Source organism: Rhamphochromis longiceps, linkage group LG19, assembly GCF_057381845.1.
Source record: "Rhamphochromis longiceps isolate RC_006_pf linkage group LG19, R_longiceps_female_GT1.1, whole genome shotgun sequence".
In the NCBI taxonomy this organism is placed as follows: domain Eukaryota; kingdom Metazoa; phylum Chordata; class Actinopteri; order Cichliformes; family Cichlidae; genus Rhamphochromis; species Rhamphochromis longiceps.
Window position 1 is genome coordinate 3,344,856 of NC_140575.1, and position 17,769 is coordinate 3,362,624.

Sequence of the window (17,769 nt, forward strand, 5' to 3'; positions counted from 1 at the left end):
TATTATTGCCTGTTACCTGTGGTAACGCAATTTATAATTAATATATATTCTGTATTCAGTTATGAAGGTTCTATTTGTTGTTTGCGAGCTGCCGTTGAGATGCTTGCATGTGCCCGGGGCTGTTGATGGTTTGTTTGGTTGCAACGATGGGCGTAGCTGCGGGAAGCTTATTGTTTTTTGTTGATGAGTGAGTATAGGGGTGGGATTTAATACGTTTTCTTCGTCCCACTCCTTTTCAGGAAATTTTTGTTTTTTTGTTTGGTGCACTTTGTGTCTAATATATGTATTTTTGTTTTGCCTGAAATGAACAAATAAATAATAATAATAATAATAATAATAATAATAATAATAATGTCATTATGAAGGCAGATAAAAGAATGGTCTCTTACGATGTTACACCTCTCTTCACTTGTGTCCCAGTTTTTGAAACAGTGGCAATAGTTCAATAATAATAATAAAAAATAACTTTATTTATAAGGTGCTTTCAAACAAAGTGCTATACAGCTATTTGAAACCAAAAAGATAAATAAATCAAAGCGATACATAGTAATACAAGTAAAAAACACAATACAAGTTAAAAACAATAAGAATTTGAAAACTAAAAGGCATAGAATTAAGACATGTAGGATAGGGTGAACAAATAGGTCTTCAACTTAGTTTTAAAGACCACCACAGAGCATGCCTGCCTAATATCTTGAGGGAGGTTGTTCCACAAAAATGGGGCACGAAAAGAAAACTGATAAGGTTTCCGAAAGAGACTCAGGCGCAGGCCAGGGTATTCCTTTAAGTGAAGAACAGTGAGTTTATTTACAGTGAACACAATCACCAAGTGGCTATATACAACGTGCAGGGGGGAAAGGGGTCCGGGTCGCCAGGGTCCGTGGGAAACAGGGTTAGGGGAAAAGGTGCTAAACACTTTCTGTACAAAAGCTCCTCCTCCTCCTCCTCAGTCACTCCTCTCAGAATCCGGTTCTAAAACCGATCTAAACACAAAAGGTCAGGTTAGCGGGATAATAACAAAGGGCTTTCAAGATTCAGGTTGGCAGATACACAAGCTTGACTGACGCTGATAGCTCAACAATCCAGCGAAGAGTAGCGCAGACTCGCCATCTTAAATAGTGCAATAATCAGCTGGGATCAGTGGCCGGTGCGGTGATGAAAGCAGGTGTGTGGGCCAGCAGCGGGAGCCCACAATGAGCGTCACCCGGGGAGAGAGAGAGAGAGAGAGCGAGAGGGGGAGAGAGGAAAAAACCACAAACACATTGCCTAATAGAGGGTCGGCCAGCGAGGCACAGGGACCATGACAAAAACGCACGCTCTCCGATAGTGTTTTTTCTGGCTCTAGGAACTTTTAGAAGGCCAGAGTCCTGAGATCAGAGAGCATGTGTTCGAACACAAAGGTGCAAAAGGTCAGACAGGTATGAAATTGCCAATCTATTTAATGCCTTGGTGAGCAGCAGGACCTGAAAAGTCTGCTTGAACCTGACAAGGTAGCCAATGAAGAGATTTCAGTACAGGGGTAATGTGCTCAAATTTCCCAGTTTTCATTAAAATGCAAGCAGCTGCATTTTGCACCATCTGTAAACCTCTAAAACTTTTCTTTGGTAGCCGAGAAAGAAGAGCATTACAATAATCAATACGTGAAGACACAAATGCATGGACAAGAACCTCTGGAGTGTCACTTGACAAAACTGATTTTGGCTATTTTGTAAGAGTGGGATTGCTCTTGGAACTCTGTCTTCATTCCACATATTTCACATACAATTTTACCCCAGGGATCCAGTCCCGGCACAAACAGACTAATATAGTGTGCGCTGTTAAGTGCCAAGATTGCCATGACTTAGACAACGCTGTAGATGAAGCTGTAGACAGTGTATTACTTAAAAGAGCCACTCAGCAGTGCCATCTGTACCAGCAGATATTACATTTTCTGCTATGACTAATATCTTCAGCTTGGAGTTGAAGCAGCAAGAAAACCAGCTTCACCACAGATGGGACAAATGGGTGATCCACTCCCAGCGATCCTGAGCCCCCTACAGCCATTAAAAGTATCCCATGCTGGACAAGTCTAAAATTAAGCAAAAACACTTGCAAATACAAGTAGAGGGGCTCAAAGCTTTCCACCACTCTGCCACTGGTTGTGTGGTTTACACTGCATTGTTTATTCATAACTTTAAGAAATTGAAGTTCACCCTGTTTAGCTTCAGGTCGTGATACTCCTCAGGAACAACAGAGAGATCAATGACCTCTGCCGTCGGCTCAGTAGTGGTGGCCGGCGGAAAAGCCAAGGCAGAACGTAAACAGTGCAAAAAGCAGTGGCTACCCCAACTCTCCACACGGCAGGCTGCCCAGTTAATGTGCGGGTTATGGTGCTTGAACCAAAGGAAACCGAGAATGGGCGACTCAGCAGAGGAAAAAACAATAAAACTGGAGATGCTCACGGTGATTTCCAGAAATGATAAGGGACATGGGTTCAGTCTGGAGAGTGACCGAAGGAAGCAACTGCCCATTGAGGGCAACGTCCAATGGCCGCAATTGAATGCCGAGAAAGTGCACAAGGTCACAGTCACTCAGATTCTGTTCAGCACCGGGATCTAAAAGTGCCGGAGTGGATCTGGTGGAGATCTGGTAGGTTTGTGAATGACAGCGGAAAGTAGCATGCAGAGGGACCGGGAGGGAGGGGAAATGTCACCCATAAGTACCCCCACAGTTGACAGTGGGGGTACTCTGCAGTTTGCCTACCGGGCAATGATGGTGGATGATGCAGTGAATATGGGACTGCATTACATCCTGCAACACCTCGACCACCCGGGAACTTATGCCAGGGTCCTGTTTGTGGACTTTAGTTCGGCTTTTAACACCATTGTGCCTGAACTTCTCTCCTCCAAATTCTCCCAGCTCAGCGTGTCACCAGCTACCTGTCAGTGGATCACCAGCTTCCTGACAGACAGGAAGCAGCAAGTGAGGCTGGGGGAGATCACCTCTGAAACCCGGTCCCTCAGTATTGGTGCCCCTCAAGTTTGTGTCCTCTCACCACTACTGTTCTCCCTCTACACTAACGACTGCACCTCCAAGAACTCGGCTGCTAAACTCCTAAAGTTTGCAGATGACACCACTGTCATTGGCCTCATTCAGGATGGTGATGAGTCTGCATACCGGCAGGAAGTTGAGCGGCTGGTACTCTGGTGCAGTCAGCACAATCTTGAGCTGAACACTCTTAAAACTGTAGAGATGACAGTGGACTTCAGGAGACATCCCTCAACTCTGCTCCCCCTCACCATATCAGACAGCCCTGTGTCGACTGTGAAGATCTTCAAGTTCCTGGGTACAACCATCTCCCAGGACCTGAAGTGGGAGACCAACATCAACTCCATCCTCAAAAAGACCCAGCAGAGGATGTACTTCCTGAGACAACTGGGGGAGTACAGTCTTCCACAGGAGCTGCTGATCCAGTTCTACACTGCGGTCATTGAGTCTGTCCTGTGCTCCTCCATCACAGTCTGGTATGGAGCAGCCACTAAACAGGACAGGAGCAGACTGCAGCGGACTGTACGGGCAGCAGAAAGGATCATCGGCACCCCCCTGCCCTCCATCCAGGATTTGTACCTCTCAAGAACCAGGAAACGGGCAGAGAAAATCATCGCAGACCCCTCACACCCTGCACACAGACTTTTTGATCTGCTGCCCTCTGGCAGACGGTACAGAAGCCTGCAGACCAGGACCACCCGACACAGGAACAGTTTCTTTCCCCTCGCCATCTCCCTTCTTAACAGTTGACCTGTCACACTGCTCCCACTGCCAGACTGCAGCTGCACCTTATGTACATTCTGTAGTATTCATTCCACCCCATTCATTTCTGTATTTTATGTATATAAGTTTAGATTCGTTATTTATAGTTGGTTTACACAGCTTTGTGTATGTATGTGTAATGTATATATAGACACGTGTGTGTGTGTGTGTGTGTGTGTGTGTGTGTGTGTGTGTGTGTGTGTGTGTGTGTGTGTGTGTGTGTGTGTGTGTGTGTGATTTACATTGCTGTGCTTGAGAGCCACCATCTACCGGAACCAAATTCCTTGTATGTGTCTGCACATATACTTGGCCAATAAACATGATTCTGATTCTGATCAGCTGATCATTGATCAGTTTCAGCAGGAGAGGGAGGGGGAAGAATGAGAGAAGAAGAGACAGCTGCAGCGTAAAGACAGAATAACTCCAGCTTTGTGTCTTTTTCCATTCTAGCTGAAGTACGGGACAAACTGTGTTCCTACTCAGCTCAACACGAAAAATATGAAATATTTTCTCTGAATACACTGAAAAAAAGGGACTGGCCATCTCTTGGATTTATGTAAGCATCTTGCATGTATTTAACACAATTGCCTCATGTTTTAAAGATAAATGTAACTATATAGTGTAAAAACTACATGATATGCAGAAAGGGTGTATTAAATTGTTCATATCATGTTCAGGTGAAGTAAGTCAATAAGATAGCAACGTTAAATCTCGTGAAACCACGCGTGATTTCATCTCGCGGGCTTTGGATCGTGGTTTAAAAAATGCATCCATCTCAGTCAAGTCGAGCAGCCAACTCTACGTTTTTTGGTATGTCTTGATTTTTTGAATTAATATTTACCATATTTCAGCCAAATGTAGTTAAACGTCTAAAGTGTCGCCATGTAACATGCTAAAAAAGAGCCGTTAGCTTATTTGCTGTTTTATCTGTTGTCAAAGAATTGGCGCTTTTTCATTTGAATTTGTCTTTGGCACAAGAGCCGTAATATCACATTAAACCTAATTACGAGGCACTCATAACATAATTTGGTTTTCTGTGTGAATAGATTTGTCAACTGACTCTTCAGTTACATTGTGTATTTACTGCACCGTGGTGTTAGTGAGATTTTGGACATTGAACAGCTTTAGCTAATATCATCAGCGGTATTATGCTAGCTTACATCCCTACCCCTCCTGCCCTCACCTGCTGTCCTTTTGTTTTTGTTTTTGTTTTTGTTGATGCACATTGAGAGACCACATCTATTCTGCATTTCACCAGGAGTCAGCTGATGGATTGTGGGTTCAAGGTGTTATGGTAAGAAAGTATATTCTATTTTCGCTTAAGGTTTCTGTAACTTAATTATAATAGGTTTTTTATAATTATTAGGTGCATGCATACTCAAATAGACCACCCTATTAATACAACTGAGAAATCCAAAATCTGCCATAGGTTTAACTTATACCTGTATGTATTGCCAGAAAGGTGATTACTGGACTCACATTAATGCACACTTGAACTAAAATGAGGTTGTAACTTGTGGGTTCTTGGGTTGCAAATCAGAAATAAACATCTTTGGATTTTTTTAATCCCATAAGATCTGGAAACACAGTTTTTATTCAACAAAACATTACTGATTATTAACCAAGCACAGTGCCTGCTGTTATTTCAAAATAATTTTATGTCATTTCAGATGAAATGCAGCATTCCAGTGCATCCCAACCATGCCTTTACAGTCAAGGTTTCTGACGGAGCTGAGTTTCTCTCTGACAGTCTGCTGAAAGTGTTTGCAAAGTGATCGGGGGAACAGGGCACAAAGCTAAAGGATGTAGCTGCCATGATGACAGTAAGAACTTTAAAATTCTTTAACTACAAAGTGTATATGTATTGCATTAGGTCAGTAAAAGATTTTTATGCTGCATCCATTGAAACAGTCAACTATTACCTGTGAGTACTGATTCCACCGAAAGGATGCCATAATTTTCGTCATGCATTTACTGGCCCACTGAGAAAAATTGATCTTTTTAAAAAAATAAATGTTCTGGAAACTATATATCCATAAAGTTGATGTCAAACAGGAACTTTTGATATTGCTTTGTAGATGCTGGTGTTGCATGTTGACTGGTTTAAGTTTTGGTCTGGGATCATTTTCTTCTGTGCTACTGAAAAGTTCACAAATCTCTGTTTTCTTTGTTATAATACTTTAGGATGACATTAATGCTCAAAGGGAGTCTCATCAAAGTGCTCCGCATCTTTAGTGCGCATGCGCCAACCAGCGTGCAGCCTGTTACAGTCGCTCCTGCTTTTCTCTTAGTTTAGCTCTTTTTTCTTACGTATTCTTCTTTTTTTTCTGACTTGTATTTTCCTCCGTTTTCTATCTCTTACTCAATCATGTGGATTGAGAGAGTTTTTGTTCTTCTGGTGGCCGTGGAACTGTTACTTTTATCATGGAACGGGACCGCGGCACATCTCCTACACGCACGGACTGTTTACTCCAGAGATCAGCTGATCGCCCTGATGCCGGCCGGCTCGCTGGCCAGGCCCGCAGAAGTGCCCGCAGAAGTACCAGCTGAAATTTGGAGGAAAACACATCGGGGATGCAGAGGTCAAGGACAGAAGAGAAGAAAAAAGGTGACGGTGAGACAGCGGAGGCTCGAAGCGAGGAGGAGGTTTAAACCGTGTCTGCCGTCTATCGTGATGGGAAATGTGCGATCGTTGGCAAGTAAAATCGACGAGCTCTCAGCACTGGTACGGAGTCAGAGGGAATACCGAGAGTGTAGCCTGATGTGTTTCACCGAATCATGGCTGCACCAGGTCATTCCCGATGAGAATGCTTCCGTGGAAGGCTTCCACACTGTTCGGGCGGACAGGGACAGCATCGCTAGCGGTAAGCGTAAAGGAGGTGGGCTTGCTGTTTTAGTTAACAACCGGTGGTGTAACCCTGCCAACATAACAATCAAAGAAAGGATTTGTTGCCCGGACACTGAACTGTGTGCTGTTGGACTCAGGCCGTATTATTTACCCAGGGAATTCTCTCACGTCATCTTGGTGGCTGTTTATGTTCCCCCCTCTGCTAACCCCACAGCTGCATGTGACACTATCCACTCTGCCATAGCTCGGCTACAGACTCAGCACCCGAGTGCCTTTATTGTGATCTCGGGTGACTTCAACCATGTATCACTGGACAATACACTACCAACATTCAAACAATATGTGGACTGTCCCACCAGGGGAGAGAAAACTTTAGACTTACTGTATGCTAACGTCAAGGATGCATACAGCTCCTCCTCCCTCCCCCCACTTGGTAGGTCAGATCATAACCTGATTCACCTCACCCCCCGCTATGTGCCAATTGTGAGGAGGGAACCTGTGACCACCAGGACTGTTAGGAGGTGGTCAGAGGAGGCAATAGCGGTACTACAGGGCTGTGTCGAGGTGACCGACTGGGAAACACTCTGTGAGCCTCACGCCGAGGACATCAATGGGCTTACTGAGTGTATCACAGACTACATAACTTTCTGCACCGACTCCATTGTTCCAGCTCAGACTGTTCATTGTTACCCAAATAACAAGCCGTGGGTGACTAAGGACATCAAAGCCCTCCTCAACAACAAGAAGAGGGCTTTCAGAGGGGGCAACAAAGAGGAGGTGAGGAAGGTCCAGGTGTTACTAAAGGACAAGATCAGAGAGGCTAAGGACAATTACAGGAGGAAGCTGGAGTGGAAACTCCAGCAGAACAGCATGAGAGAGGTGTGGAGGGGCATGAAGACCATCACTGGATTCAGGCCAACCAACAGCAGGGGAGCTGAGGGAGGTGAGAATAGAGCCGACGAGTTGAATCTGTTTTTCAATAGATTCGACACCACAGTGTCTGCTCCCACCCCCACAACCTCACCTGCAGTCAGCCTGGAATCCAGAGCCACACCACTGTGCCAGCCTCTCTCTTCACATGTTGCCTCCTGTGAGAGTCCTGACACCCCTCCCCCACCCATCACCTTCACTCAATACCAGGTTGAGATGCAAATGAGGAGACTTCACTCAGGCAAGTCTGCTGGACCAGACGGAGTGAGTCCCCTTGTCCTCAAGGCCTGTGCCCCCCAGCTGTGTGGAGTCTTTCATAAACTGTTTATGCTGAGTCTGAGTCTGCAGAGGGTCCCGGTGATGTGGAAGACATCATGCCTCGTCCCTGTACCAAAGACGCCTCGTCCCAGTGGCCCCCAGGATTACAGGCCCGTGGCACTGACCTCCCACATCATGAAGACCCTGGAAAGGCTCATCCTGGACCAGCTGCGACCCATAGTAAGACCACATCTGGATCCCCTTCAGTTCGCTTATCAGCCTCGTCTCGGAACAGAGGACGCCATCATCTACCTGCTCAATCGTGTCTACACCCATCTGGACCAGCCGGCGAGCACTGTGAGGGTCATGTTTTTTGACTTTTCCAGTGCTTTCAACACCATCAGGCCGACCCTCCTGGGTGATAAGTTAGCAGCGATGCAGGTGGATGCTTCTCTGGTGTCCTGGATTGTTGATTACCTGACAGGAAGACCACAATATGTACGTCTCCCACAGTGTGTGTCTGACAAGGTGATTAGCAACACAGGGGCACCACAGGGGACTGTCCTCTCCCCCTTCCTCTTCACCCTCTACACCACAGACTTCAGCCACTGCACAGAGACCTGCCATCTTCAGAAGTTCTCTGATGACTCTGCGGTGGTTGGATGCATCAGCAGGGATGATGAGACAGAGTACCGGGCTGTGGTCGACTCCTTTGTCACGTGGTGTGAGCAGAATCATCTGCAGCTCAACGTGGCAAAGACCAAGAAACTGATCGTGGACTTCAGGAAGACCAGGAAACACTTGACCCCTGTTTCAATCCAGGGGGTCAGTGTTGACATTGTGGAGGACTATAAATACCTTGGAGTACACATTGACAATAAACTGGACTGGGCTAAAAACACCACAGCACTTTACAGGAAGGGCCAGAGTCGTCTCTATTTTTTGAGGCGACTGAGGTCCTTCAACATCTGCCAGAAAATGCTGAGGATTTTCTATGAGTCTGTGGTGGCCAGTGCGATCCTCTATGCTGTTGCATGCTGGGGGAGCAGGTTGAGGGTCGCAGATGCCAACAGACTTAATAAACTGATCCGTAAGGCCAGCAATGTTGTGGGGATGGAGCTGGACTCCCTCAAGGTGGTGTCGGAGAGGCGGATGCTGTCCAAGATAAAGACAATGTTGGATAACACCTCCCACCCACTCCATGACATGTTGGTCAGTCACAGGAGCTCGTTCAGTGAGAGACTGAGATTACCGAAAAGCACCACTGAACGACACAGGAAATCATTCCTGCCTGTGGCCATCTCCCTGTACAACGCATCCACTTAACACACTGTTTGCTGCTACAACTACACATGTTTCTTTTCCAAATATTTATTTATAAGTGACTTATGTATGTATGTATATATATATATGTATATATTGTACTATTCTTAGTTAGCGTATTGTCTGTCTTGTCTTAATGTTGGTTTAAAATGGAGCACTGTAACAAAAAATAATTTCCCCCAGGGATCAATAAAGTATTCTGATTCTGATTCTGATTCTGATTCTGATCTGTGTGAAAGACAATTGCAACATCTTGGTGCAGGAGTTCATGGTGAGTGTTTTATGAGTAGATTGTGGCTTTGCAACATTTAAAAATGCATTTAGTTATCCACTTGATCCTCATTGGACCAGTTAGGACCAGTAGTCCTCTTTAATAATTTGAAGTTCACATGAGGCCTGGTAGTGAACTCAGCCGCCGGCCCTTGAGGCCCCACCCCTGTATTAGGGGTCACATCAGATTTCTGATGGGCCGGTCTTTCTAAGAAAAACTAATGTAAAGCATTTGAAATTATGTTTTTCACCCTCTCTTAGAAACTCTGTTAGACCATGAATGGCAGCATGGCAGGCCACTCTTTGGCTATAGCTATTTACTATGTTGCTTGCATTGGTTTAAATTACTCTAACATTAGAACTGGTAGATTCAAAAGAGATGAGTTTAAAAAGGAATCTTAAAGAAATGTTTTGTGTTTAACCAGGACTTGACTGAGGCCACTGCACAGATTGAGAAAACCACAATGAACATCTGTCTCCAGAGGATGCACCAGGCAATGACTTTTCTGACGTTGGCATCATCATCGAGGGTATAGTAGTTCTTCAAGATCTGGATAACGTGACCTTTGCAGTAGCCATGCTGTTTGGACCTTTTTTATTCCTTCAATATGAGTTACCCATCACAACTCTGCTACACTTTTGAGGTGATTCAAAGGGTGGTAATGGAGTTGGAAGCAACTCAGCTCTCAAGAAAAGCTCACAACTAAGACAAAACTGCTCCTGTAACGAAGCTCACTGTTATGCATGTGAGGTGACCAGCTCTAGGTGAGAGGACATATAAATCTCACACTTGTTCTGCTGCATTTTGAAGCTCAATTCCAGAAACGGATCGCAGGGTTCATTTTTATATACACTGCAACTGCCATGAGGACGAGCCGTTTTTTTGTTGTTGTTGTTGTTTGTTTTTCCTTTTGCTCTGTACAAGTTCTGTTTGTCTGTTTGGCAGCATTTTTAAATTTCTCTTTGTATTTTTTCTTTCTTTTACTAGTGAAGAGATGTAGCATGAACAGTTATGCAGTCTAAATATCCCATATGGGTCGTGTGAAATGGTATTTTCAGTTTCATTCAGTTGAAGTAAGGAACATTGAATATTTCTAAGTGTGCTGTTTTGAACCAAGATGTCACAGTATGATCAGTGCCGTAATTTTTGACAGTCACTGTATCAATGTTATTTTTGCGTCTCTTGAATAAAGGTTTTGACCTGCAAGTGCTAATTTCTTTAGTTATTGGGGTAAAATGGGTAATGTTAATAGGAAGGTGTTTGCCAATTCAGTAACCTAATTTAATGTTAATGGAAACTAACATTACCTCAAATTGTTTAGTTATAATTGTTGTTTAACTGAATCTTGACATTAGAGGCCTTAAATAGAATGTTTTGTATTGTTCTTTCCCAACATTTTTCAAAAGAAACAGTCTAATTTCTTTGCTGTGATTGATTCCAGAGAACACGGAAGAACTGACATTATTTAACTGTTGGTTTATATAGATTCAGTAGAGGAGTAATGTCAGTTTAATTCTTTACCTACTGTCAATGCAGTGAAATTAGACATTTTGTTTTGAAAGGTTACTGGTGGATGCCAGCAACCATCTTGGAAGAGAACAATATAATCTGTTATAAGGCCTCCATTTGAAAATTGTGTATTTGATACTAGAATATAATAGCAAAATGTAATTTGAAGATAGCATGTAGTATTTAAGTGACCAAGTAGTATTGGGTAAAAGTTATTGAATGGTGTTGGGATAAAGTGAGAAAATTGTGAAGGATTAAAATATTTCAAGAGCTCAAATTACTTCATCAAAACATGTTTAAGTCACATTTTATCAACACAAATTGCACAGGTTTATTGAACATGAATAAATTGTGTTAATTTAACTCAATTGTTTAAGTTGCTGCCAAAGCAAAACATCTGTGTGCAACAAATGTCCACCATTGAATTAAGTAAATCCAACAACATATTTTTTTCAGTGTACAGGACAATTGGCAACTCTACTAACTAACCTTATGAATAAAATACAGTTCACTATCAGTAACATCATAGCACCCACCCAGCAGTATAGAAACTCTGTCATGCTAGCTAGTAGCAGTACGAGTTATTGTAACTGACGGTAATAAGTCAGCACAGCACTAGAGCCTCAAAAACCTTCGGTTCATCGCAAGTCGCAAGCTCATCCTTCATGTGTTCGTTTAAACCATTAATAAATGCCCAGCGCAGCGCATTCTCAGCCCAACCCGTCTCAGCGGCTTTAACGCGAAGGTTGATAGAGAATTCGGCCATCGACTGGCTGCCCTGATGTAGCTGCCGCATGACTTCATCAGTGTGCAGAGGATGATGGCAGGAGAGAGAGAGGGAGAGAGAGAAAGACAATAACAAAACATAATCACCGCCGATCATCTTCAGGCTGGCCTGCGGGGAGGTGAAAGTATCCCCAAAGTACCCTGGAAGAAGGGCACAGAGGACTGGAGAGACAGGGTTTTATTTGTGAACATGAAACACATTATGGATCCACATGTTGCACAGCAGCTTAATCCGACAGACACTAGATTGACTAGAGTTTCCACAATGAAGTTAAGGGTGAGTTTCTTAGATTTGGCTCGGACAGTTAAGCTAAACTGAAGGGTCAAGGGTCAAGATGGCGCCTGTGTTTGGCTGTGCCGCTGCCTTTGTCCGTGTGTTTGTTTATTTTATATGCTATGCAAGTGTTTTTGTTAGTTTTTTCTGGTGTCACCTCCCTTTGGATTTATGATCGTCATGCGTTGCTCACAATCAAATGGATAGCTTTCAGAGTCAACGAAACAAGGCTGTTTTCCTACCGCCGTTAGAGCGCGACGCTGCACCCGGTTTACCTCCACTCTTGCCGGTTAGCTCATTTTTGCTTCAGAGGCCTCGTCGGAGAAAGCGGGGGAAGCAAGCCGGCCTTCACGTCCTACTCCGTCGTCTTCGGAAAGAGATGGACCTTCGGGGGCTCTATTCCTGGGTTGCTACCAGTGAGATTCGCCTGAGACTTGTCGGATCTGGATTAATCCCCCCTGCTACAAGTCTTTTGAGATGCTTATGATAAAAATTGGAAGAGAACAGCCCATATACGGCATTTTAATTTATCGTCCACCTGGGTCTGCTGCAGCTTTTCTGTCAGACCTACAAGAATCTTTAACTCCCACTATTAAAATGGGCATGTTATCAAGGTTCAAGGTTCAAGGTTCTTTATTATTTGTCACATGCATAGTTATACAAGTATAACACACAGTGAAATGTAGCCTGACACGCTCCTCGACATGTGCAAAAATTGGGGGGGGGGGGGGGGGGGGGGGGGGGGTGTAGAGGAAGAACATTATATATATATATATACACACATATAGTATATACACTGGGTGAATGTGCAGTAGTAGCAGCAAGCAGGTGAATTCTGTACATTCATATGAATATTTATCTGACTATTTTACAGGATAGACAATATAAACATATTTAAAATTAAAGGAATTGAAATGTACATTGTGCCTTGGTTTAGTGTCTGGAAGAGTCCTGTCTCAGTCAATTATAGATGATGTGAGAGGGCAGGTGTGTGTGTTTAGGGCACGGATGGCTTGGGGATAGAAGCTCCTCTTGAGTCTCTTTGTCCTTGCCCGGAAGATGCGGAACCTTCTACCAGATTGCAGAAGTTGGAACAGTTTGTTGCCAGGATGGGACGGGTCCTTCAGTATCTGCGCTGCTCTAGTCATTGTTGGAGATTTCAACATTCATGTGGATGACTCAACAAACAGTAACACTAAGGGGTTCCTGAGCATTATGGACTCTTTCAACTTTGTTCAGCATGTAGCAGGGCCTACTCATACGGCTGGGCACACTCTGGACTTGGTCTTCACCTATGGTGTTTCCCTTGACCACTTGAATTTAAATGAAGTTGTTTTTAGCGACCATAAGTCAGTCTCTTTTACTGTATCTGTTAATTCAAAGTACCATCCTCAAGGTTCTACTAGGCGCAGGCGCTTTATTGACGATTCTATAATTTCTGAGTTTTCCTCTCTTTTTAATTTTAAAAGTTCTTCTAATGAGGTTGAGCTTTCAACTAATTATTTTAATGAACACTGTCTTGCCATTCTAAATCAGGTTGCTCCTTTCAAAACCAGTTATTGCTCTGTTAGTTCCCGCACACCATGGTTAAATAATCAGACTCGTGGTCTTCGACGCTCCTATCGAAAAGCAGAGCGTCTGTGGAAGTCCACTGGTCTGACTGTCCATCGTGAACACTTTAAAGAACTACTTTACCTATATAATGAGTCAGTCAAAGAGGCCAGATCCTCTTACTTCAATAATCTTATAAATCGTCATAAAAATAATTCAAGAATTCTATTTGATACCATCAACAGTATTGTTTCTCCTCCAACCCAGCATGCTCTGTTGCTTTCTGATGAAGATTTTAATACTTTCCTTAATTACTTTGTAAATAAGGTGATGGACTTGAGATCCAAAATTTCCTCAAGTGCTACCCCTTATGAAGATACCCCTTGCTGTCTTGGATCATTTACCTCCTTTTCTCCAATCACACTAAATGACTTAATTATAGTTTTAGGTAAAATTAAATCCTCATCATGCTCTGTAGATATATTACCTCCCTCTGTCCTGTCCGGGTCTATCACCAGCATTGGTCCCACATTACTATCCATCATTAATAGTTCACTGAGGCAAGGCTGTGCTCCATCTTATTGTAAACAGGATGAGGTAACGCCTGATCCTACCTCCACTAGTAATTACCGATCTATTTCAAAATGGCCATTTTTAAGTAAATTACTTGAAAAAAATGTTGAAAATCAGTTCAGGTCTCTATTATGTAAATTACACATTCTTGACCCTTTTCAGTCTGGCTTTCAAAAGCAGCACTCTACAGAGACCGCTCTCTTAAAAGTCTATAATGATCTATTAATGGCATCTGATGCAGGAATTGTTCTGTGATCATTTTGCTTGATCTTAGCGCTGCCTTTGACACCATCGACCACAAACTCCTACTTAACAGGCTCAAGGTTTTGGCTGGTGTATCTGGCTCTGCCCTACACTGGTTTTCTTCCTATTTATCAGACAGGACCTTTTCTGTTAGGACTGACAGGTACACCTCTGACATTGCTGCCCTGACCTGTGGGGTCCCACAGGGTTCAGTTTTAGGTCTATTATTATTTTCTTTTTATATGCTTCTTTAGCTGGTATCATTCAAACTTTTAGCGACCTGTCTTATCATTTTTATGCTGATGATATTCAGCCACCGATTGTGCAAGTTCCCCAACTTAAAATGATGACAGAGGTCAGTAATTTGCACCAGAGGTACACTTCAACTGTGAGAGACAGAATGTGAAAGAAAAATCCATGAATCCACATGGTAGGATTTGTAAAGAATTTATTCGTAAATTAGGGTGGAAAATAAGTATTTGGTCAATAACAAAAATACAACTCAATACTTTGTAACATAACCTTTGTTGGCAATAACAGAGGTCAAACGTTTACTATAGGTCTATACCAGGTTTGCACACACAGTAGCTGGTATTTTGGCCCATTCCTCCATGCAGATCTTCTCGAGAGCAGTGATGTTTTGGGGCTGTCGCCGAGCAACACGGACTTTCAATTCCCGCCACAGATTTTCTATGGGGTTGAGGTCTGGAGACTGGCTAGGCCACTCCAGGACTTTCAAATGCTTCTTACAGAGCCACTCCTTTGTTGCCCGGGCGGTGTGTTTTGGATCATTGTCATGTTGGAAGACCCAGCCTCGTTTCATCTTCAAAGTTCTCACTGATGGAAGGAGGTTTTGGCTCAAAATCTCACGATACATGGCCCCATTCATTCTGTCCTTAACACGGATCAGTCGTCCTGTCCCCTTGGCAGAAAAACAGCCCCATAGCATGATGTTTCCACCCCCATGCTTCACAGTAGGTATGGTGTTCTTGGGATGCAACTCAGTATTCTTCTTCCTCCAAACACCACGAGTTGAGTTTATACCAAAAAGTTCTACTTTGGTTTCATCTGACCACATGACATTCTCCCAATCCTCTGCTGTATCATCCATGTGCTCTCTGGCAAACTTCAGACGGGCCTGGACATGCACTGGCTTCAGCAGCGGAACACGTCTGGCACTGCGGGATTTGATTCCCTGCCGTTGTAGTGTGTTACTGATGGTGACCTTTGTTACTTTGGTCCCAGCTCTCTGCAGGTCATTCACCAGGTCCCCCCGTGTGGTTCTGGGATCTTTGCTCACCGTTCTCATGATCATTTTGACCCCACGGGATGAGATCTTGCGTGGAGCCCCAGATCGAGGGAGATTATCAGTGGTCTTGTATGTCTTCCATTTTCTGATGATTGCTCCCACAGTTGATTTTTTCACACCAAGCTGCTTGCCTATTGTAGATTCACTCTTCCCAGTCTGGTGCAGGTCTACAATACTTTTCCTGGTCTCCTTCGAAAGCTCTTTGGTCTTGGCCATGGCGGAGTTTGGAGTCTGACTGTTTGAGGCTGTGGACAGGTGTCTTTTATACAGATGATGAGTTCAAACAGGTGCCATTCATACAGGTAACGAGTGGGGGACAGAAAAGCTTCTTACAGAAGACGTTACAGGTCTGTGAGAGCCAGAGATTTCCCTTGTTTGAGGTGACCAAATACTTATTTTCCACCCTAATTTACGAATAAATTCTTTACAAATCCTACCATGTGGATTCATGGATTTTTTTTTCACATTCTGTCTCTCACAGTTGAAGTGTACCTCTGGTGCAAATTACTGACCTCTGTCATCATTTTAAGTGGGGGAACTTGCACAATCGGTGGCTGACTAAATACTTTTTTGCCCCACTGTATGTCCTTTAAGCCTCATCAGCTGGATAGGCTGTCCACCCTAGTCCAGTGCTTAACCCAGATTTCTGATTGGCTTTCAAGCAACTACCTCGTTCTAAATGGTAACAATGATCATAGCTCCTCCTGAGCTACATTCTAAAATTAGTAAGGTTCTTGCCTCTTTCTGTCCATCTGTCAAGTCAAATATTCGAAATCTTGGAGTAATATTTGACTCTTCTCTGGGCCTTGACTCTCATGTAAAATCTTTGTCTCGTTCTTGTTTCTATCATTTAAGAAACATCTCTAAACTGCGACATATGGTTTCTTCAGCTGAACTGGAAAAACTCATTCATGCATTTGTGTCATCACGCTTAGATTACTGTAATTCCCTGTTTACTAGCTTGGATAAATCATCTCTCTCTCGCCTCCAGGCAATACAAAACGCAGCAGCCAGACTACTAACTCGTACTACCAAGAGTGTTCACATTACTCCCATCTTATATTCTTTATATTGGCAACCTTTCTAAGATGAATTGAGGTCACATTAAAAGCCCTCACTGGCCATCCAACGGCGATGCTGTTCCTCTGGAATTGACCGAGAGCTTCCCAGCTACACGGGCTGCTCACTGCTCCCATAATCCTCCATTTCTCAATCACTTCCACCTCAAGCTGCACCCCCACTGGTGGTTGTTTCTCCGTGGACCTGAGGCTCATGGGAGGTGTAGTTCCATGTCCCGCGGTGCACTCGTAAACAGTCATCCACCTTGATACATGGTGATATAAAACCACCCAAAGAAGCAGGCACATCTCTTGTAACCTGCTCATACATATGTTATTCAAAAGAGTGCTTTCCAATGCTTCCTGTCCCCAACCGGTCTCCTCAGCCAGAATCCAGATATTGATGGAATAATCCGCCATGCTCCATTTTCCTTGTTTTAAATTCAATAACCGGTGGACGGCAGTGGTGGCACCAGAACCTTTGTTAAACATGTAACGGAGGGAAGGTGATTCTATTTCCACAGTGTTTTTTCTAAAGGAAGGAAACCTTCCTCCAAACGGACAGAGCAGTGGAGCCGCCAAGGGAAAGCACACGCTTAAAAAACTGTATAATTAAAATATAATTTATTATATTTAAATAGTTAACAATGTAAAACGAATTAAAACAACCCTGGCCAAGGGGTAACACAATAAAAATCAATAAAACACAACATTAAAAGTCCAGTGGCATCCGCCACGGTATAAAAGTCACAAAGAGCTAAGAAATCCAGCGAAGTGGTGTAAAAGGGAAACCCAGCGGAGTCCTCGCCTTCCTCCCCGCATTCCGCGTCCCGGTACGCTGAAGAAAGGGAGGGAGCGGCAGTCACTATTCTTTTCAGTGAGTTGCTTCACTAACAGTTTTCAGTTTCAGTAATAAACTTTGTGTTTTTTAATCTGACCCTCCTGGCTTTGGGCTCGTGTATGTTACCTCCCTGGGTCGTAACAGAGTCAGAGTTGCCAGTTCGTGGTTTACATCCTGCAGCATTTGCTCATGCTGCTCCAGCAGGA

The 17,769-nt window shown here is 43.7% G+C and overlaps 1 long non-coding RNA gene across 2 annotated transcripts; it reads left to right on the forward strand.

Annotated features, from left to right (window-relative positions):
- The first annotated feature begins 4,669 nt into the window (after positions 1–4,669).
- Positions 4,670–10,125, forward strand: LOC146646029 (uncharacterized). 2 transcript variants are annotated; one of them, XR_014908927.1, is made up of 3 exons: positions 4,670–5,083; positions 5,460–5,612; positions 9,844–10,125. It is a non-coding gene; the product is annotated as an uncharacterized LOC146646029 (long non-coding RNA). The 2 variants fall into 2 exon arrangements; XR_014908926.1 differs by lacking the exon at positions 9,844–10,125 and adding an exon at positions 5,974–6,012.
- The last annotated feature ends 7,644 nt before the right edge of the window (positions 10,126–17,769 follow it).